The sequence below is a fragment of the Myotis yumanensis genome, unplaced genomic scaffold (assembly GCF_028538775.1).
Source record: "Myotis yumanensis isolate MYYU_CA2020_CCGP unplaced genomic scaffold, mMyoYum1.0.hap1 SCAF_12, whole genome shotgun sequence".
In the NCBI taxonomy this organism is placed as follows: Eukaryota; Metazoa; Chordata; class Mammalia; order Chiroptera; family Vespertilionidae; genus Myotis; species Myotis yumanensis.
In genome coordinates this window covers 54933245-54954539 of record NW_027223763.1, presented here as the reverse complement: position 1 = coordinate 54954539, position 21295 = coordinate 54933245, and the positions used below count along the sequence as shown (strand labels likewise).

General features: G+C 38.6%; 1 protein-coding gene across 10 annotated transcripts in view; it reads left to right on the top strand.

Annotated features, from left to right (window-relative positions):
- The window catches only part of MPDZ (multiple PDZ domain crumbs cell polarity complex component), a 268048-nt gene that overhangs the window by 130656 nt on the left and 116097 nt on the right, over positions 1 to 21295 (top strand). The window lies entirely within an intron of this gene.

Here is a 21295-nt window from a genome sequence, read left to right as displayed (position 1 = left end):
TTGCAGTTCTCACTTCTTAAAGAAGTGTAAGTAGCAATTCCTTTCGTGACAGCATCAGATGGTGACAAACACTGGAACTTCTAAATGTAATAACACAGTATTTTTTTCCTGTAAAAATTATGAGCATTAAAAAGTCCTAGCATTTATATTAAAACCGAAACATATCACAATGACAGAATGAAAATTGAAGTCAGCTGTTCTTTGAATTTACTTATTTTAATTGCCATTTCTCAGGCTTTAAAGAATATATTTTTAAAATTGTTATTATCCTCACAAGGCTTAAAGTCAGTCAATGCCTCCATTCCAAGCTAAGTCCCATTCTAATATTTTTCACATTACTTGAATGGTAATGGATGACTTGCTAGCAATCATTCTGCCTTAAAAGGTGAAAAATGAAACTTGAAGACTAGTTTTTTAATTCAGTGAAAGTTCAGCTCCAATGAAAAATAACACACAAAAAAACTAAAAAGAATGTGCCAAATGCAAAAAGAACCAATAGTAGCGGTAGAGAAGGAATTTGTTTAATGTCATGAAAATTCTTAATCTATATATTTTGGTAGCCAAAACATCAGGAAGAATCTTTAAAAATCTTTTTCTCTAGTGAGTTTCTGTGTAGTGATTTTTAAAGTCATTATCTTGAATTAAGAAGAAGGTATGTTTTTGTTATACTCAGTCATATTTGTCCCCTTTGCAAGTTATTGAACAGATTGGTTTTAGGTACTTGTTTTCAGAATGGATGGGCGAGGTTTTGGAGAACCAATATCCTGAATGTAGGTGTGATTATGATGTGGAAAACTACCTGGTTATTATTCAGAGTGTGTGAAGTTGAGCAGATGTCTTCTCCCCTTATTGTAGTACGAACGTATGATTAGAATGAGGAAAAGTTGAAACAAAAAGTACTAGTAGGTATGTCAGGAAATACTACAAGCCCAATGAGATAACTGTCAAAATACCCCTTCTAGTTAGCCTCATGTAAGCAGAATAGTGTTTGTCCTTACCAGGTCTATGGAAGGGAGGGAGAAAGAGGCCTACTTGTTGTGGACTTGTTTTACCATTTCCAGGTAGAAGTAGGATATGGGCCCCACATGATTCAGCTGCATCGTCCTTGGGAACGTATGGCGCACAATACTAGATGCTGATACATTTCAGGACTAAGTAAGCTGTGAGGTTGGTGAATTCTATAGGCACGTCTTATGTGCCTTTGGACTTTTGTTCACCTGTCCAAGTACTGTAAGGGGCCAAGGAGGACCATGTGGCTGACACCCTGTTTATCACAACAGCTTAGAGAGATTGTGTGTCTAGAACTAGAACTCGTCCTTTTTTAACCCTTTTTTAACTCTGCAGCCTGTCTCACATCATCTACTCTCCCCCAAAGGAAGGTGCTTAGCTGATAAAAGTTTAACTTCTGTTAAAACCGCTGATAAGTTCTCAGTTGTTTTGAATTGTCACTTTAGTCTCCATTCTTTACTAATTCAACTTCATTTGTTTATTGAACCAGATTTTTTTTTCTTTTTTTTTTTTTTAAATTTTAATATATTTTATTGATTTTTCACAGAGAGGAAGGGAGAGAGATAGAGAGAGTTAGAAACATCGATGAGAGAGAAACATCGATCAGCTGCCTCCTGCACATCCCCCACTGGGGATGTGCCCGCAACCCAGGCACATGCCCCTGACCGGAATCGAACCCGGGACCTCTCAGTCCGCAGGCTGACGCTCTATCCACTGAGCCAAACCGGTTTCGGCAGATTTTTTTTTCTTGTATGACTAGAGTAACATTTCAAAAATTTGTATTATTTTTTGTTTTAAAGTTTAAACAAAAATATTCTAAACTTTATGTTAGATTTAAATTTTCCATATAGTTTTCCAACTAGTAATTTGTTAATATTTGTAGTTTAATTAGTGCATCAAAGGAATGAAATTTTTTGTGCTTTGAAATCAGTAGCTACACAAATCTGATCAATGGCTAGCTTTTGTTTAGGCTGGTCCTAAATTATCTTTTCAGGTGTATCTTTTTATATGCACAATAGGTGCAAGTGACTATCACCATCTTTTTTAATATTGGTATATTGGACCCCTCTGATTTTTCTTCACCATAATTCTCCTGTCTTTTCAAAATCAAAGGAAGTGAATAATTCAAAAGCTTAAGGTAAATGCAGCATATTGAAGAACATGATCATATTGTTGCTTTACCGACAGATGCTGACATGCCATGTTGAATTAAGCCTACTATTTCTTCCCCTCAGATCCTCCTCATTACTTCTATTCAATAATGTTTAATTTTTCTAATTTGCTCTTCAGTATTAAGACTGCCCTTAGATATCAAACTGTTTCCCTTTGGCAAATTAAGCACTTGACAGGTGTGTAACTGAGAGGGCAAAGAAAGCCATGCCCTGAAGGGATGTGCTATTTAAATATTGTCAAAAATATTAACAGGTCTGAGAGTATAATTGATGCCTCTGTTTAACTCTGCCACACTGTGTATTGTTCTAACCGCCAGCTAAAAGGATGTGTGCTATTAAACCTGAATAATCGCTAATGGCTCCAGTTTATTTCCTACTGCATGATTCCTGTTAAGTGAAGAGAAGGAGAAAAGCGAAATGGGACTGTGTGTCAATGATCTGTCAAGTACAAATTCTACTGTAGTGTCCTCCCTGTCACCTAGCCATCACAGCTAATAACTGCAGAGCTCAATGTATATTCATGACAAAAATCCAGCCATTGAGGGGCAAATAAACACGTTAGCAGTTTGATAATAGGAATTTGTCAGCCATGAGAAAATTGGATTTGCATATTTATTCTATGATGTTTCTCCAGTCCGGTATAGGTGCATGTTACTTTCTTGATGAATTAATTGCTTTGCCTTATGAATTGACCACAGGCACTAAATCAAACATCTTTTACCCTGAGTTATTTGTAAGAAAACTGTGGATTAAAATTATTAATTTCTTAAAATTGTATTTATTAAGTTGATTGGGGTGACATTGGTCAACATGAACCTACAGGTTTCAGGTGTGGGTTTCTGTGTTGCAAGATCTGTATACTGCACCATGTGCCCACCACCCAAAGTCAAATCTTCTCCTGTTACCTTATATTTGGACCCCCATCTCCCGCCACCCCCTTCCCTCTGGCAACCACCACACTGCTGTTTGTGTTCATGAGTTTCAGTTTTATATCCCACATATGAGTGAAATCATGTGGTCTTAGCTTTTTCTGACTGATTTATTTCACTTAGCATAATGTTCTCACGGTCCATCCATGTTCATAGAAATTTGGGACTGATTTTTTAAAATTTATATTGCTGAGTTTTTCTTTTTTAAGTTATGGCAGCAGAGACCAACAGTAAGATTGAAGACATGATGTGGGTAATTCAGGTTACAAGAGCTGCTAATGTGGGAACCAAGCTCCGAGGCTCTGAATATTCTAGAGGACTCTCCTTGTAATGATTTTCAGGTTTTTTTGGAGAGTAACACTCTCTTTTTTGTTTTTGTTCTTGTTGTTTGATATTTCCAGGCTTCTGGTTCATTCAGCTTTCTCCCAGAAAAGTCTTGGCTCCTATACATATCATCTAGAATTAGATGCATAATGCATATATACACACAATTAAACCAGATTTTTCTAAATTTTTCCTTGAAAATTTTGACATCACTTGAAAAAGCTAGAGAGATACTGACTTAACACAAAATCAAGTTGGAAATTACTCTTTTGTGTTAGTGAACATTATTATGTTCTTCATTTTTATGCTTTTTAAACATATAATTTTATTTATTTCAGAGAGGGAGGGAGGGAGGGAGGGAGGGAGGGAGGGGGAGAGAGAGAGAGAGAAACAAACATCAGTGATGAGAGAAAATCATTGGTTGGCTGCCTCCTGCACGTCCCTACTGGGGATCGAGCTCACAACACAGCCATGTGCCCTGACCAGGAATCGAACTGTGACCTCCTGGTTCATAGGTTGACACTCAGCCACTGAACCACACCAGCTAGGCTCATTTTTATTCCTGAAATATGATCTTCATGGTATGAATTTTTGGTTTGCATTTCTATGTTTCTAAGTTTTTCCTTAGTTTGGTTTCTGAGATTTACCTGCTTGGTTTATATTTCTTTGTTTCCAAGTTTTACTGTTCACATTCCAAAAACAAATTTGACAAAACTTCTGATGGCAAAACATGTTGCCTAACAGGTGATGGAAAGATAAATCTACACAAAGATCAAATAAAAATATCAGAGAAGTAGATATTTCTAGGACCTTGGTTTACTAAAATTGAGTATATCTTTTAATTTCCATTTCCCAGGGGCAAAGACAAAACAAAATAAAACGAAAAAGCTGGAGAATTATTTATTGCTTGGTGTGAGACCTCGTTCAGTGAACCAAATTTTCCCTTGACAATGGAAGGCTTATCTCAGGGATGCTTTTATAAAAGAAGGCTCATAATCATTTATTAATAAATCTTTACTGAACACCTGAAATAAATTATAGTGAATAAATAAGATGGAGGTCCTTGTTATCTAGACAGGAAATCAGAACATATATATTCTTATGTAATCGAATAGAAAAACAAGAAGGTAGGTGGTATGAGAGGAACGGATTGCTAACTTTGACTCGAAGTTCACACTGGAGATAGCATGTACGATGGACCTTGAAGAGAGAGTAGGAGTTTTCTGCCGAGATGGGGGAAGTTATTTAGGTGGTGAGAACAGTGTTTCATGGGCATAGAGCAGTTCTCACTGGGTGTGATTTGACATTCTCCCTTCCTAGGGGACATTTGGCAATGTCCAGAGACATTTTTGGTTGTCCTCATTTGGAGATGAGGACAGCATGCCGCTGGCATGTAATGGGCATGCTGAACACCCACCCTCGCTGCACACAACAACCTTCCTAAACAGAATGGTCGAGTCTACAAAGTGTGCAGGGCTGAGGTTGCCAAACTGTGAAATAGTCACATGCAGACCTGTATTATCAGAGAAATTGAATATATGCAGGCTATGGCCAAGAGAGGAAACTGTCCAGCCAGATTGTGAAGGATTCTGTAATTTAAGGTTTTGTCTTTTAAACCATCTTTGCTCTTTTGCATTCAGCTTTCTGTGTCAAACTTCACTGTATCAAGTTGAAATTGTATTAACTCTATCTTCTGAACGTTCCATTAGATACAATATTTTAACAATCGTATTTTTTTTTATTTCTCTAAATTTAAAAAAATTGTAGTAAAAGACCCATAATATAAAATTAAGGTCAGAGTTTTAATAACAGTTTGATAGATAAGAGCTTCAATTATAATTGTAAAATACATCAGTTGGTCTCCTAAGAGTTGATTCTTTCATCTTTCTAAGAATGAAATACACTAAGAATACATACTAAGATTATATCACATTCTAATTTATAAAAGCGATGGCTTTTCTGCCAGAATGTGCATGAGGGAATGTTTTAGTTTCTCTGATACTTTGTCTTCAAACAGGAGCAACTTTTAGGGAACCTTGAAAAATAGGTAGTCCGTGTGTGTTTCAGAGAATCACTTTCAGATACGTGATACCAGCGAGGGTGCTGGATGGAACTCACTGTTCTGGGGCATGCCTGCAGGGCCACCATTCTACAGGCACATGTGTGTAAGACTTCTCAGTCCAGCTCATGGCCAGAGTGTTGTGGTATATGCTACATTTAAGCCGTAGCATCGGTGGTTCTGATAATTTCTTACATTTGGATTTTTACAGTTGATGGAGAGATGAGAATTTTGATAGCTGAGCCTTTTGTCTTTGACTTTGGTAATCACAAAGATACTGTTTTGTGCCATTCGTGTCTCCAAGGGCAGAAAAGCCTGTTTCCTCAGCTTTATTTTAGTCCTTATGTAAATGACAAAAGCAGGCCCCCTCTCTCTGTGGTTTCTAAGTGGAGATGGAACTGAAGCTGATTCATCTGTAGGCTTGCAGTGACTCCTGTCTCTCAAAAATGTGTAAGTTAAATTGACTTGGTGTCGGTAAGGGGAAGGGGACAGAAAGAAAGAAAATATGGCCCTGGCTTGTTTGGTTCAGTGGATAGAGCGTCGGCCTTCAGACTGAAGGTTCCTGGGTTCGATTCCGGTCAAGGGTACATGCCTGGGTTGTGGGCCCAATGCCCAGTAGGGGGCGTGCAGGAGGCAGCCGATCAGTGATTCTCTCTCTCATCATTGATGTTTCTTTCTCTCTTTCCCTCTCCTTTCCTCTCTGAAATCAATAATAATATATTAGAAAAAAGAAAGAAAATAAGCCTTGACCCCATAAACAGGAATTATCTAAAAACCGGAGTAGAATTCTTCCCAGTTCTTATTGCTTGTGAGAATGAAAAGAGGTTTTCCTTATCCCTGAAATGGTTTTACTTTTATGGGAGATCATGGCAGCCGCGTACCAGAAAAGTGTCTGTGTCTTGAGACTCTGAAGTACATGGTCTAAGAGAAGTCTAAAGAAAAGAAATGATTCTTATGTTTCCACATTTACCATAAAGTTTATTTACTGTAGGAATTTCAAATACTTTATTTTTGGTACAATAACAGCTTTTAAATGTTTGTTCCTTTAACTAAACGTTTGTAAATATAGAGCCTTTGAAAGGACTGAAATTCTTGTTTTATGCTGGGCAGGAGGCACTGTTCAAGCTTTTTATACCGTGCTGGATTAAAATGCAGCACCAGCTTGCCATTGGGTATGCGTGTGTGTCTAAAACAGCAAATGGTGTTAATTGTGTGGTGTTTCTGTGACAAAGTTAAATGCTCTTTGGAGGGAAAAAATGTGAAATTTACTGGATATAACCTAAACGAGTTTTTTTTAACCCAAAAATTTAAGAACAGTCAGCTTACCTTTGAAGCTATTGCAACAATAACAGTTACCTTTATGAAGCCCTCATGTACTATGGACTTTGTCTCATTTAACCAGTCCATCTGCTCAGAGGTAGATGGGGGTTATCTCTGTTGTTTGCAGTGAGGAAAATGGGGTTTAAAGATGTTATGTATTACAGTCCCACGACTACTTGTAACTACCAGTTTGTACATCTTAATTACTTCAGTTTTTTTCACCATCTCACCAACCTCCCTCACATCTAGCAACCATTAAAATGTTCTCTGCACCTAAAAAAAGAAAAAGAAGGAAAGATGTTATTTAACTTAATCTGGACCACAAAATTATTCATTGGTCGCCTTAGGAGAAGAATATAAGTCTGTCTGATCCTAAAGCCAATGCTTTTTACTTTTAATTACATTATTTCTAAACTCTTACTTCTCTAATATAAAGGAACCAATAAGTTGGGGCGGGGGGGGGGGGGGGGGACTGTTAATAGCATTCCTAAAGAGAATTGCACTTAAATGAAACATTTTATAAGCTCAAATTTATTAAGATTGACATTTGTCTTAAATTCTGCCCTCACATTTTAACCAGAGGGCCTTTAAAATATAAACTAAAACTTTCATTCAGGTTTTATTTATAATTATGCTCAACTTTAAAGTAAATGAAAATAGTGGAATGGAGAGGCAATATGGCAAAGTAATATTAGTCTTCATGTGTTCATTTTCATATACAGGGGTTTACAGTGGCGATTACACAAAATAGAATTAATGAAAGCTGTTGTAATGATCACAACCTGTGTGTCTTTTTCGATATGAACTGTAAAGCTACTTTTGCACACCCTTGTATGTATTTATACTTGCCTGTAGGGTTTTGTTTTATTTTTATTTTTCTCTAAGCAGATTGTGAACAGCGAATCCATTTTGTCTTCTGAAAATGTAGGACTGATAGGAAAAACACTGCAAAAATTCTAACATGTCGTTTGCCTAAATTTTCATTTTTCTGAATTACTGTTTTTCTTGACATTTAAATTAGATTAACTTCATTTTGATATCTTCTCCCCTTTGATGTAGACATTTTCTATGTCAGCATTTTTTTGATAAGAACATTATTTTTGCTTAAGCTACATTCTTTACATTTTTTCCCCTTGGCAGTTTTGCTAAGAAAGCACAGAAGTGTTGAGATTTAAATAAAGAAAAGACATTCTGCAAATACCCGTCAACACACATGCCTAGGCTGGGTGTACGTGCTGTGCGCCACTTGCCGTGTGTTTAGCATGCAGAGCAGTGTAGGAATGGATTGTAGTTCAGGTTTGCTTGGAGTCCACTTACTGGGAATAAAAACCATGCCATTTCCATCTTTGAATACCTGCTGCCTAACATGATACTTGACTCACACTCAACAAATTGTTGCTTAATGAATGAGTACATGAATATTTTTAAATACCCACAACTGTTGTACATTAATAATGTATCCTTCCTTATTAGAGAACTAATTTTTAATATAAATAAATTAGCCAAATAAATGAAGTTGCATTGAAAATTCGGAGTTTTTCTCATAGTAACCATATTGATAAGATGTTCTCTTTCTCCTCCTCTTCCTTCTCCTCATCGTAGCAATTAGCAGGTATTAAGTTCTTACTGTGAACTATTCTCTACAGTTACCTGTTTCATCATTACAACAGTATTATGAAGTAGATAATATTATTTTCCTCACTTTACAGATGGGGAAACAGAGGCACAGAAGTTAAGTGGTCAAGCTAGTATTTGAAGGCGGGCAGGCTGGCTTGAGAACCCAGGTCTTAATCATGAAGCTGTGTCATGTTCTGTTTCGCTGTCCTCATAAATGTCTTAATGAACATATTTTAATGATTTCCTCGTGATTTCCTTGATAAGCAAGGGTTTATTTCTTAAAATGAAAATGCACATGTAGTGTGTGTGTGTGTGTGTATGTGTGTGTGTGTATCTCTTCATTGACCCTCTTTTTTTCCCTTCTTTAGTTGTAAAGTGGGAACTAACTAACATGGATCTAGCAACTCTAAGGCATAAGCCTGATGCTTACCAAGCACTTAATAAATATTCTCTTATTCCTTCTCCTCCTATTTGAAATTTAATTGTCTGAGGCAGTAGTTCTCAAACATTTCAGTCTCATGACCTGATTTTATTCTTAAAAATCTCTAGGGCCGAAACCGGTTTGGCTCAGTGGATAGAGCGTCGGCCTGCGGACTGAAGGGTCCCAGGTTCGATTCCGGTCAAGGGCATGTACCTGGGTTGCGGGCACATCTCCAGTGGGAGATGTGCAGGAGGCAGCTGGTCGATGTTTCTCTCTCATAAATGTTTCTAACTATCTCTCTCCCTTCCTCTCTGTAAAAAATCAATAAAATATATTTTTTAAAAAAAATCACTAGGGACCACAATGTGCTTTTGTTTATGTTTTTTATACATCAGTATTTATGAGGTTAGAATTAAAATTGAGAAATATTTTAAATTATTATTTATTAATAATTTTAAACTAGCTGTAATAAACCCATATTTAAAAACTAGTGGCCCAATGAACGGATTCGTGCACCCATGGCCGAAGGTGGAATTGCGCAGGCCCAAGAGGAATCGGGCTCCCTCCTCTCTGGTTCTGGGGTGCTCACCTGAGAACTGCAGCTGCCAAGTTACCACAGCTCGGCAGCTCCTGTGTTGAGTGTCTGCCCCCTGGTGGTCAGTGTGCATTATATGTACCGGCTGGTCAGGCAGTCAGATGGTCAGCAGGTCACTTAGCCTTTTATATATGTAGATTAGTGAGAAGAGTGGCATTGCTTTACATGTTTGCACATCTCTTTAATGTAACTTAATAGAAAATAACTGGATTCTCATATCTGCTTATGCAGTTGATCTGTTTGGATTTGTGATCTTACTTAGTTGATACATTTAGGGAAAATCTGATGTCACACAGATATTTAGCTCCAAAAAGTTGTAATATAGCCTTTTTAGATACTTGTGGATATCTTTCTTTGACAGGGCTACCAAGCTCTTCTTGGTAGTTTCTCAAAGTTTAGTTACAATGTAGAATCTGAAACCAAATCAATGAAAATTTTGTATTTAAGTCTGTTTTTCTTGCTCTTTGGATATTTTATTTTATTTTAAATATATTTTTATTGATTTCAGAGAGTAAGAGAGAGAAACATCAATGACGAGATTCATTGATCGGTTGCCTCCTGCACGCCCCCCAAGTGGGGATCAAGCTGGCAACCAGAGCATGTGCCCTGACCGCGAATAGAACTGTGACCTCCTGGTTCATATGTTGATGCTCAATCACTGAGCAACACTGGCCGGGTCGAATATATGAAACCTATGCATAATTTTGTATCATACTGGTCATCTGGAAAATGTGAAAGGTGGAAAATTACGCTTAATTGTATAATACAAAAAAAATTACACTTGGAGCTTTTCATCTTATCAACAGAGTCTTTAAATTATGGAAAGTTGTTATGCTTAAGGTGGCAAATACAAGTTTTCCAAAATTCTAATTATCACTTGAAAGCTCAAATTTTATTATGGCCACAATTGCTGTCAGTTGTTTTCCTTGAAGTGACAGGCTTACTTCCTTCATTTTCAAGAAATTATCTGCCATATAGCTAAGTAATCACTTTTTTATATTCAGTAATTTTTTTAAATAATAATGGTGCTCATGAAAAAATGATAGCTAGTTCAGGTTGCAACTCAAGTAATAGTGGTTTTCCTCTAGACAATAATTTTAATTTATATGCAGTACAAGAACTTTAAAAAGATATACTATACACCAAGCATGTCAAACTCATGGCCTGCGGGCCGCATGCCTCGTTTATTTGGCCTGGGTTAGCCTTTGAGTTTGACATGCTTGCTGTACACATGAGTCAAGATTTCAAAAGATTAATAATTTTACTATTCCATCAAGAACTTTTCCTAGTAATTCAGTGGGTGGGGAAATAGACTTGCTCCTGATGAGAGGAGATGAGGAGAATTTGCTGTCATTTTCCTTTTTCATCCTATCACAAATACCTACCCGCCCCCCCCCCCCCCCCCAGTGATGTGAATAAAAAGTAAAGGTATTATTAAAATAATCAAATCCTGTGACAAAAAAACACTGTTTTTGAAATTAGGGAAATTTAATTGGAATCTTAGTGGAAAGTCAGGGGATAGATTAAAGAATCTTGTTATATTTTACTTCATTATTGGACCTAACTTTTTTTAAGTGGTAAACTTCAAAAGATTTTTATAACAATGCATAATGAAAATAGTTTACAATAAAACTGTGACTGTTTTAATTTCAAGTTATTTTCTAGTCTTTATCAAAGTGTTCATATATGTTTTAGGAAATTGGTGGTCTGATCCTTTTATGTAGAATATTTCTAAATAGTTTAGTTAAATTTAGACCTTTAAAAATTACTTTACAAAATATACATGGAGTACTCTTCATTATGCTGTCTGAGGCCAACATTTTAGTGAGTATGCATTTTAATCAATATATTTTATGATGTAATTTTAAGAATGAATAAAATCCTTTATAGATGCAGTTTTGTGTGAAAACTAGAACATTATTAAATAGCGTAACCTGCTACTTGGCCTTTTACTTAGGTTGATGACATTGTATAACAGTACAAAGTCCTGTACTTGATCTTGTCACTTAATAAGCTAATGCAATCAGCATTGGCTTGGGTAGGATGGTAATCATCCATATATAGTTGTCTAAATACCGAAAGGGAGAAGACAAGAATCTTACTTACTCTTTAATACATTTTCTTCTTCAGGCTTGAGTGTTCTTGGCTTTCCATCTTGAGTTTCATGGTTCATAGTTTATCCTTTTTAGCACAGGGGGATTTTAAGACAAATATGGCACTGAAACTATGTACTTTATACATAGGGATAGGACCAGAAAATTTTCATTTTGATTGCTTAGAATGACTATTCATTTTAAAACAGTTTTTATTTAGCTAAACATTCTTGGGTTAAGAAATTATTCTCTAAATTCAATCTCCTTACCTTTTAAATTCATCAGCTAATGATAGTCAACAGCTACTTTAAAATATCTGCAAATTATAATGTGGTTTTTAGACCACTATCTGCTTTGCTACTCAATAATCATATCAAGTAAAAGAAAGGTGGGTGAATTAATCCTGGTGGAGTAATTTTATAGGATATTTAACACATTAGTGATTATAGAAAGCATTAATTTGCCTCTTTAATTACTTTCTCTTCAACTAGAGCCTAATATCTTGAACATTTGAGGTGCTCACTAAGTATTTGAATGAATGAAAGAAAGGTCTCATAGAAAATGTAAAATTATGCTTATTTCATTTGAAAATGCCCCTCACTCCTATATAACTTGCTGCTACATTTTGTATCGTGTTTAGTTCAGGAGCTGTGAGTGACTTTATGTCCAAAATAGTCTCATCACATTAAGCTAATCCCCTTTGAACATGCAACTCAATTTCTTTGATTAGCTTTAAAAATAAGGATCATTAAATCAAAGTGCCACCATCAATTATTGTGCTAGGGTTTTTGCCTGTTCAATAATGCATCAGAGTTGTGCTCTAATCAGTATTTCACTGAAAGATTTATGTAAAAGGAGGCCTCCTTTGGTTGCAAACTTGAAATGCAGTTCTATTATGTATAAAAAAATATTTTTCCTGTGATTGCTATGATTTTAGGTGCTGTATGTCATTGAATACCCTCAACATCCTACCCATCTTTGCATTTCATACTTGGGACCAGTTCCAGAGAGTGTTTTACAGCATTTTTGTAAATTCACTTTTTTTTGTTTGTTTGTTTTGGAAAAAAAAAAGGACAAGGTGCAGATTTTAAAAAGTCTCCCTTTCTATGAGGTACACCTGTTTTGTCAGATTCCCCAGAGAGTGCCTATTTCTTATTTCTCATTATATTAAAGAATTACAAAAAATGGGAAATTGAGCTAGCAATATATGTTTATAAATTTTTTTAAAGTCTGTGAAGTTAGGGTTGCCAAAGAAGTGGTAATTTTTCTTGCTTCAAGATAATATACATTTTGGCTTTCCAATGATAGAAATGTAATGCCCATCAAATGTCCATAGTGCTTGGATCATTTTATTCTCATTGCTATACTGAGCATTCAAAGTTGCAGTAACGGAACCACAAGTAAATTCCTTTTGATCCTAAGCAGTCATCTTTGTAGACAGTACTTTGGAGAGATTGATGTTGGCCATTAAAATAGAACTAAACACATTAACTTCCTTTTCAATTAACAACCCAGGAAAGATAGATGAAACTTAAGAAGACAATATTTCAATATTTTTGTAGTAGATTTAGTTACGTGACTCTGCATACTTGAAGAATTTGGTTAAGCTTAAGTGCTTAGATCATATTAATATAATCAAAATATTTAAGTCATTGATTTTTGGAATGATATTAATTTTATATAATAGATATTATTATTATTATTGGAAAAAAAACATAAAAAGCAATTTATAATTTTGAAATTTCTCAATTATGTCAGCCTACTCCCAGTGTGTAAAAGTATAAGATAACTTAATGGTTATTTTTTCTTGTTGTGATTTGATCTACAGATAAATGATTACAAGTTTCAAAAATGTATAATTGTTGGGGGTAAAACACATTTGCTGACGATTCATGTCGACTTGAGTACCTGTTAAAGGATTTATTCTGGGAATGGAAATCAGCCCCTTAAATTCATAAGAAGCCTGAGGAGGGTCATCCATCACAGTAATAGAGGAAGCTCCAGCTTCAGATAGACATGTACTTTCTATAGTCCCCTTTATTTAGGGTGAGTGCCTGGTAATTGAACTGTAAATTCAGTGTCATAAAAGGTTTAGCTTGATATAGAGGCTATTTGTACTTTTTAAAAGAGAAGTAGTTTTATGTCATTCATTAGGTTGTCCAGGTTCCGTGTTCTCGTTGTATCAGTTATTTTGCAAACTTTAAAAAAATGTTTAAAAAACGTTTACAGTAAAGGGCAAAATTATATAGCTCAAGGATTTTTTAGAAATCAAATATACACATATAACCCTTCACCTAAAGAACAATATAGATAGTTACCACCACTCCTAAGACTGTTGGTGTCCCCTCAGTCAGTTCTAACCTTCTCCCTAAAAAGAATCACTATTTTTGTGTAGCCTGTTTGAGATATAATTAATATATAACATCGTGTAAGTTTAAGATATAGAACATGATATTTGACATATATATTGTGAAATGAATGCCACAATTGAGTGAGTTATCCATTAACTTACATAATTACCTGTGTGTGTGTGTGTGTGTGTGTGTGTGTGTATGTGTGTATGTGGTGAAAACATTTATGATCTACTCTCTTAGCAGTTTTCAAGTGTGCAATACCGTATCGTTAACTGTAGTCACCATGATGTATAGATCCCTTAACTTACTCATCCTATAACTGGAGGTTTGTACCTTTGACCACCATCTCTCCATTTCTTCCTGCCCCAAAACCTCTGGCAATCCCCAATCTGCTCTCTCTTTCTATGAGTTTAGCTTTTTTAGATTCCAGATAAAAGTCAGGTAATACACTGTTTTTACTTTTATCCCATAAATAAGTATTTGAATTTTATATAAATGCAGTCTGTGTGTGTGTGTGGCCAGATTATTATGACCACCTGACGTTTGTAGGCAAATTAGCTATAATTTTATGCTGAAGTTGCTAGAGGGCCAGACCATTATAAATAGGGAAGGAGGGTGTTTACCACAACAGTAGAAGTAATTTTTTTCTGAAGATATGGGTAAAAAACGTGATTTAACAGCCTTTGAACGTGGGATACATATACATATACATATACATATACATACACATACATATATATAGTGTGTGTGTGTGTGTGTGTATATATACTGAGTGGCCAGATTATTATGACCACCTGACGTTTGTAGGCAAATTAGCCGTACACTGCATCGTATGGGATATGGAAGCCGAAGGCCTGTTCGAACACCTTTGCTGTCTGCAGTTACCAAGATAAAACGTCTCCAATTCACACAGGAACACAAGGATTGGACAGTCGAGCATTGGAAAAAAGTCATGTGGTCCAATGAATCACGTTTCCAGTTGCATCATGCAGATGGCAGAGTGAGAATTTGGTGGAAACAGCATGAAAGCATGCACCCCACATGCAGGAGTACAACCCTTCAAGCTGGTGAGGGCAGTGTTATGGTTTGGGGCATGTTTTCCTGGCATGTTTTAGGCCCTTTAATTCGTGTGGAACAACATCTGAATAGCACAACATACCTAAGTATCATTGCTGATCAAGTTCATCCTATCATGTTGATGGCGTATCCCAGTGGAGATGGCTTCTTCCTCCAACAAGACAATGCGCCATGCCACGGTGCTTGTATTGTGTAGGAGTGGTTTCAAGAACATGAGGGAGACTTTACCTTGCTTAGGTGGCCCCCACAATCACCAGATGTCAATCCAATTGAGCATTTGTGGGGCGAAGTTAAAAGAGCCATCAGGCAGCTGATTCCACAACCATCAAATCTCCCAGAACTGGACAGTGCTGTTTATCAGGCATGGTGTCAGATTCCTCGCATCACCTTTCAACATCGCTGCAGTATTGAAGGCAAAAGGTGGCCCAACGAAGTACTGATGGGGATGGGGTGGCCATAATAATCTGGCCACTCAGTAATTATATATATATATAAAATCACGTTCAAAGGCTGTTAAATTGCATTGTTTACCCATATCTTCAGAAAAAAATCACTTCTGTTGTGGTAAACAAGGCCCTCTAGCAACTTCAGCGCGAAATTATAGCTAATTTGTCTACAAACATCAGGTGGTCATAATAATCTGGCCATTCAGTGTGTGTGTGTGTGTGTGTGTGTCTAGTGCCTGGCTTATTTTTCTTACTTTTTTTGTCTGTGACATTCACTTACATTGTATATAGCTGAAGTTCTTTTCCATTTTTCATTGTATGAATATACTAGAATATGTTTGTCCTTTCTTTTGTTGATTGTAATTTTGTTGTCTCCAGTTTGGGTCTATTGTAAATGAAATTGCCATGCACATGTCATTTGATGTTTATAAGTGTTCATTTCTCTTGGATATTTACTTAAGAGTGAAATTTCCATTTCCTAAGGTATACATTCAGCATTTATAGATTCTGTCAAACTGTTTTTCCAAGTAGTTGTAGGTCTATACTCTCACTCTATGAAAATCTCATTGCTGCACATCATTGCTTACACTTGGCACACCACTTTTAAATTCCTTTTTCCCCAATTTTAGCTACTCTGGGCTTATGTTGTAATATCATATTGTTTTAATTAGCGTTTTCCTGAAAACTCATTATGTTGAGTACCTTTTCATATGCTTATTGGTCATTTGGATATACTTTGTGGAGTTCCTGTTTCTTTTGCCTACTTTTCTATTGGTTTGTCAGTCATTTTTTTGTATTGATCTACAAATTTTTACATATCGGTTGTCCCCCAAAAATGTATACACACTTTGAATGATTATAAAATCAGAATTTATTAACATATAGTTGATTTTCAAAATTTAAAAGAATTTACAGAAATGATTTTTTTTTTTTGTCAACCCCTGTTTTCAAACTGATGATCATTCTGGTCCAGGCACTGCTGATAACATGAAGCGATGGAATTGCAAACATCATGAATCGTTTTATTCCATTTCGGTGTGCCCTCTGTTTGTCAATTGTTGCCGGTTTTGTACTGTAAACTTTATCTTTTATGTGTCCCCACAAAAAAGTCTAGTGGATAAATTTTCAAATCCCTATTGGTTGGCGAGCATTACTATCCCTGTAATTTAATAATTTCAAGAATGTTATAAAAACACTAGAGGCCCAATGCACGAAATTCGTGCAAGAGTAGGCCTTCCTTCCCCTGGCTGCTGGTACCGGCTTCCCTCTGGCACCCGGGACCTGGGCTTCCCTCCGGCTGCAGGCAGGCACCTAGACCCAGGCTTTGCTCGTAGTCCCGGCTTTTTCCGGAAGGTTGTCTGGAAGGACGTCCGGTCTAATTAGCATATCATGCTTTTATTATCCTATATAATAAAGAGGTAATATGCAAATTAATCCTCACAAGATGGCTGCCTACGACCAGGCTGGCAAGGGGGTTAGTGAGGGACGACCAAACGACTGAACAGCAGGCTGCATGGGGCAACCAGGCCGTCAGGGAGTTTAGTGAGGGACGACCAAACGACTGAACAGCAGGCTGCATGGGGCAACCAGGCCGTCAGGGAGTTTAGTGAGGGATGGCCACATGACTGAGCAGCAGGCTGCATGGGGCAACTGGGCCGTCAGGGAGTTTAGTGAGGGATGGCCACATGACTGAGCAGCAGGCTGCATGGGGCAACTGGGCCGGTGGGGAGGCTGTGCGGGGCAACCAGGCCGGTGGGGGGGGGCAGTTGGGGGCAACCAGGCCAGCACGGGGGGCATTGGGGGTGACCAGGCCGGCAGGGGGAGGCAGTTGGGGGCAACCAGGCCGGGGGGGGGCACTTGGGGGCAACCAGGCCAGCACGGGGGGCATTGGGGGTGACCAGGCTGGCGGGGGGGGGACAGTTTGGGGTGACCAGGCTGGCGGGGGGGGGCAGTTAGGGGCAACCAGGCCGGCAGTGGGGGTACAGTTGGGGGTGACCAGGCCGGCAGGGGGGACAGTTGGGGGCAATTAGGCTGGCAGGGGGTGGCAGTGAGGAGCAACTAGGCCGGCATGGGGGCAGTAAGGGGTGACCAGGCTGGTGGGGGGGGCAGTTAGGAGTGACCAGGCTAGCAGGGAGGGGGCAGTTGGGGATGACCTGGCTGGCAGCGGGGGGGCAATTAGGGGCAACCAGACCGGCAGTGGGGGCAGTTAGGGGTGATCAGGCCAGCACGCAGAGGCAGTGAGGGGTGATCAGGTCAGTGCGGGGGCTGGGGGGCAGTTAGGGGTGACCAGGCAGGCAGGCAGGTGAGCGATTAGGAGCCAGCAGTCAGTCCAGAATTGTGAGAGGGATGTCCGACTGACGATGTCCTGGGGATCAGGCCTAAACCGTCAGTGGGACATCCCCCAAAGGGTCCCAGATTGGAGAGGGTGCAGGCTGGGCTGAGGGGACCCCCCTTCCCTGTGCATGAGTTTCATGCACCCGGCCTCTAGTTATAGATAATCATAATGTATATGATCTTTTGAGATTACCCAAGTTGTTGTGTATATTAATAGTTTTTCTTTTTATTGCTGAGTGTAATTCCATATTATTCAGTGGTTTGGATGTATCTATGGAGGGACATTTTGTTTCCACTTTTTTACTATTATAGATAAAGCCTATTTTTGCATGGACATAATTTTTTAATCTCTCTACAGTAAATGTCCAGGAGTATAATTACTGTGCTACATGGTAAACGCATGTTTAGTATTTTTTTTAGAAACTGACAAACTGTTTTTCAGAGGGGGTCTAACATTTTACCTTTCTACCAGCAATGTCTGAGCAATCCATTTTCTCCACATCCTCATCAGCATTTGGTGTTGCCACTGTTTTTTATTTAATCATTTTGATAGAGATACTAGAGGCCTGGTGCACGAATTTGTGCACAGGTGGGGTCCCTCAGCCTGGCCGGTAATCATGGCCGATTGGAGGGGGGAGGCTGGGGGGAGGGAATACGGGAGGTTGGCTGTGGGAGTGCACTGACCGCCAGGGAGCAGATGCTCAATGCAGGAGTTTCCCCCTGGTGGTCAGTGCATGTCATAGCAACCAGTTGACCGGTCAACAGGTCCTTCAGTGGCTTAGGCTTTTATATGTATATAAATTCTTTGTGCTTTTCATTTGCATTTATCTAATGGGTAATGATGCTGAACATTTTTATATTCTTATTTGAAATCCATATATGCACATCGCTGAAATGTTTTTATTGATTTTCTAATTGGAAATATGTATTTAACTATTAGGTTTTGAGTTTTCTTTATATAGGCCAGATATGAGTCATTGTCAGATATCTGTGCCCTTAATTTATTTTATTTTTACTTTAATTAGTATTATCACTACTTCCTGGAAATTGCAAGGAACTTAATGCACTTAAGCCCCATTTACTCTACTCCTGTGTTTTGTGTGATTATCCTGCAGTACTTTAAGTCTACATGTATTTAAAACTCAGTAAGTTTAGATTGTTTATTGTTTTAAGCAATTTCTATTGATTTACTCCCATTTTTAAATTCTTTATGTGCTCTTCAGTCTTTTCTACATAAAGGAAATTCCACCAGGGATCATTTTCTTCCTGCCTAATAATTTATTTATTTTGTACAAATCTGAGACAACACGATACTTTGTGTGTGATGTGTGGAGGGAGGAGGTGTTCTGAAAGCGCTAGGTTGTCAAGTATTTTTGTTCTTCTTCTTAATTGTTAAATTTTGTTGTCTTCTTTCATTGATTCACTTAACACAATGGGCACCAGTAGTTTTATTTCTAGCTTTATCCAGTGGCAGATAAGTTTCTATTGAACCAGTACAAAAAACGTTCTACAAAGTATCATACTTTAAAAAGATATTAGCTTGTAAGAACATGTAATAAATAACTTCAAAATGCAATGGGTATTTAATCTTAAGGCGTGCCTTTAACATTCATGTGAAACACTGTGTAATATGAAAAGAAGAGAATGCTCGTGACCCACCCGCAATGCGTTAATTGTTACTTTTATTTTCCTTGGAAGATAAAATGCTTTTTGCTGTGGTGGCTTTTAAGATTCTTCCTCTGTCTTGGCTTTCAGCTGTTTTGCTGTGATAGCCGTGTTAGCTTTTAAGATCATCTCTGCCTTGTGTGATCTCTTCATGCTCTTGTGTGATCTCTTCTCTTGAGTGTAGGCTGGGCCTATTGAGTTGCTCCTAATGCATAGAATATAGCAGGAGTGATGTGTTCTTTTTTATATATTTAAAGTTTTTTAACATTTTTTTAATCCTTACCCAAGGATATGTTTAAGGAGAGAAAGGGAGAGAGATAGAAACTTCCATGTGAGAAAGAAACATCAAGCCGTTGCCTCTACTATTTGCGTGACCTGACAGGGATTGATCCTGCAACTTCTGATATACAAGATGACGCTCCAACCAACTGAGCATCCTGGCCAGGGCTAAAACTAATTTTTTTAAAAAAATCATTCTTTATATAAATCTTTTAATTGCTCATAGTGGAAGGGTTACTCTGATAGAGCTATTACCACAGGGTGAGCTTAATTATATATAGAACTAAAGGTAATTTTTGTTTTCTTGGGATACTATTATAAGCAGAAGGAACTCTCTCAGCACATGTGATCCAAATTAGTGACTTTCTAGGCAGCGGCCCTTTGGCGGTCAAACGACCCTTTTACAGGGGTCTCCTAAGACTATCCTGCGTATCAGATATTTACATTACAATTCATAACAGTAGCAACATTACAGTTATGAAGTAGCAATGAAAATTTTATGGTTGGGTCACAACATGAGGAACTATATTTAAAGGACCAGAAGGTTGAGAACCACTGTCTAAGTGAAAGGATTCTGTCCATTTCTTCTGTATGACATACTGACTTTTGTCCAAAGCATTAAACACTTGTTTATTCAGATATTTTATTTTTGTGCTTCTGCAGTGCTTATCAAGTAAGTGTGTATTTATCAAAAACTATAACTATTTAGATTAGTTATAAGTATTTTTACAATTCTGTGGCTTTATTTTCTATACTAGGGGCCCAGTGCACGAATTCGTGCATCTTGAAAGGAACTGTGGGCCACAAGGCTGCGGTGGGCACAGGGGCAGGTCTCAGCCCATCCTCCACGCCCTTGCCTGTCCCCTCCCACCATGGCCCTTGGTTCTCTGTCTGTCAGCAGCCCTGCTCCTGCTGCCGCCACTCCCACATGCTGACAGGCGCTGGCCCCGCTCACACCCGCTGATGGTGCTGAGCGATTGGGACCGGCGCCGGGCACTTCTAGCGGGGATGAGCAGTGGCTCCAGGGACGGCTGCAGGTGCGAGTGGGGCTGGTGCCGGCAGTGGGTGCAAGCAGCGGCTCTGGTGCCGGCAGCGGGTGTGAGAGGCGGCTGCCTGCCCTGATCGCCCCTCAGGAGCAGGGGGAAGTGGAGAATCCCTGAGGGGCAATCGGGCCAGCAGCCGCTGCTCACACCCACTGACAGAGCCGAGTGATCGGGGTCAATGTCAGGCACCAGCAGTGGGTGTGAGCGGTGGCTCCCGCGCTAGCAACAGGTGCGATCAGGGCTGGCACTGGCAGCAGGTGCGAGTGCTGGGCAGGCTGTGGCACACGGGAGCAAAGAATTTTCAGTAACCACCAGAGGCTTGCCCAATGACAGCCTCTGGCACCCCACCTTGGTCTGGCCCCCCCCACTCACCTGCTCCATCATCCTGCTGCTGCTGATGCCTGCCATATTCCATGCTCTGCCACCTGGTGGTCAACGCACGTCATAGCGACCGATTGTTCGGTTGTTCTGATGTTCAGTCTATTTGCATATTAGCCTTTTATTATATAAGATTATATAGGATATCTAAAAGCCTAAGCAACCGAATGACCGGTAGACC